The sequence below is a fragment of the Mus caroli genome, unplaced genomic scaffold (genome assembly GCF_978045245.1).
Source record: "Mus caroli unplaced genomic scaffold, Mus_caroli_1 scaffold_13, whole genome shotgun sequence".
NCBI classification, from domain to species: Eukaryota; Metazoa; Chordata; class Mammalia; order Rodentia; family Muridae; genus Mus; species Mus caroli.
In genome coordinates this window covers 48,754,846-48,757,392 of record NW_028227268.1, presented here as the reverse complement: position 1 = coordinate 48,757,392, position 2,547 = coordinate 48,754,846, and the positions used below count along the sequence as shown (strand labels likewise).

Here is a 2,547-nt window from a genome sequence, read left to right as displayed (position 1 = left end):
ACAATCTGTTGGAGTCAGTTATAAGAAGTTGACTGAAGCATTGAGTGCTGTAGGGTGAGTACCAGACACAGTGGGGGAAAGCTAGTAGTTTTCACCTACTCTAGACAGATTTGGGAGACTTATCTTAGAAAGCCAGAGATACTGAAGTGTAAATGGCAATCCCAGAGATTGGCAGCAATGAGAAGAAATTGTCAGGCAGACGGAATATTGTTTGTGAAAGGCAGAACACTGTAAAATATACCCTAAAGACCAACATAGCTGTAGATTATAATACAGACTATTTGTATGAGCAAATATGGTTGTGGAGGAAGCAAACCTTAGGGACATCAATGTGAAGTGTGTCCCAGAAAGAAATTTTTATTTTATCATCCAAGCACTGAGAATCCAACAAACAATCAATTAGAAAAGAAGGATGATTTGATTTTTCACTCTATATGTAAAGAGCAAAAAAAGCTCTTTTAGAAATGTATGGGGGTTCAGAATCACAGGGAGAATTGAGACATGGATTCAATAGTTCAAGTGGTGTAATTGTTTTTCTATGTTAGTAATAATTAGGATAAATAATGTGTACTTCATATCAATAGCATTTAATAATGGAGTATAAATAGTGAAAGAAATGAATGAATGAAATAAAACTGTCAGATTTCAGCTTTGATCACAGATTCCTTTTAATGATATGTTATAGGGAAGAAGGATGGGATAGAGTAGGAAGAGGATGAATGTGGGGATTTTGTTTGGAATCTGCTCTGTTTACAAGGTCTGTAGCACAGTCTAGGGAATATTCATTCATCCTTAGAAAACAGAGTTCTGAGGATAAGACAGAAAGAAATCCAACCTGAGTCTTAAGTTGTAAGGTAAACTATTCAACTATATGAAGTTCTCATTGCTGAAGATTTATAATTATAAAATAAGACCATCTTCATTGAGACCTAAGGAAAATTAAAATGCAAAAAACTGACAGAGGTGAACCAAATCATAATCACTGAGGCCACATAACCAATTCAGAAATAAGAGAAAAGTCAATGCATTTTGAATCTCAGGTAAGAGTAGAATTTAAAGGATGAAATATTGAAACACATATAAGAAAACAGAATTTATTGTTATAGAAATTCAAGCTTTTCATAACAGAGATAATGTGATGCATATGAGATTATTGTAAAGCCCTTGTCTTACGTATATGTTCATTTTATTATATATTTACAGGTAGATTATTACACTTACAGATATTTCAGGAAGATAGATCATGCCTGGAAAGAACCAAACTGTCATCTCCCAGTTCATCCTCCTGGGCCTGCCCATACCCCCAGAGCACCAGCACCTGTTCTATGCCCTGTTCCTGGCCATGTACCTCACCACTGTCCTAGGGAACCTCGTCATCATTGTCCTCATTCATCTGGACTCCCATCTCCACACACCCATGTACTTGTTTCTCAGCAACTTGTCCTTCACTGACCTCTGCTTTTCTACTGTCACAATGCCCAATTTCCTGCAAAACATGCAGAGCCAAGTATCATCCATTCCCTATGCAGGATGCCTCGCACAATTGTACTTCTTTTTGTTTTTTGGTGATGTTGAGAGTTTACTCCTTGTTGTCATGGCCTATGACCGTTATGTGGCCATCTGCTTCCCTCTTCATTATACCAGAATCATGAGTCCAAACCTCTGTGTGAGTATGGTGCTGCTGTCCTGGGCACTGACAACATTATATGCCATGTTGCACACTTTGCTCTTAACTAGATTGTCTTTCTGTAAAAACAATGTAATCCCCCATTTTTTCTGTGACCTGTCTGCTCTCCTGAAGCTGGCCTGCTCTGATATTCACATTAATGAGTTAATGATAATGATAATTGGAGCACTTGTTGTTATACTTCCATTTCTACTTATCATAGTGTCTTATGCGCATATTGTCTCCTCCATTCTCAAAGTCCCTTCAACTGGAGGAATACACAAGGTCTTCTCAACTTGTGGTTCTCATCTGTCTGTGGTGTCACTGTTCTATGGGACAGTCATTGGTCTGTACTTATGTCCATCAGCTAATGACTCTACTCTGAAGGATACTGTCATGTCTATGATGTACACTGTGGTGACTCCCATGCTGAACCCCTTCATCTACAGCCTTAGGAACAGAGACATGAAGGAGGCTCTAAAACGAGTGCTTCAAAAGAAAACTCTCTTCTAACTATGGTAACTACATTTCAGATGTTGTTATAAAGTAATCAAGTAGTTAAAACAAAACAAACAAACAAACAAAAACTAGACTCTCAAGAGCTGATGAAGTTGCTGTTCCTCCTGCTGCTGCTGGTGCCAATGCTGGTGGGGCAGTTGTTGTTGCTTCTGGTGGTGATGCTGCTGCTACTGCTCCTTTTACTGCTGTTGCTACTTGCTGCTTCTTGCTGGCTGGTTGCTGGTTGCTGATAGAACATATCCTAAAACAAATATCAAAGTTGTTCCAGGGAACTTGATGTCCCTAATCAGCAGGAAGTAGTCTATCAAAATCAATGCCCTCTTTTCCCTCTAACCTTCTTTCTCTACCTAGTGTTATAAGGT

The 2,547-nt window shown here is 38.7% G+C and overlaps 1 pseudogene; it reads left to right on the top strand.

Moving 5' to 3' along the window:
• Positions 1 to 1,243: 1,243 nt before the first annotated feature.
• Positions 1,244 to 2,216, top strand: LOC110304663 (olfactory receptor 1468-like; annotated as a pseudogene).
• The last annotated feature ends 331 nt before the right edge of the window (positions 2,217 to 2,547 follow it).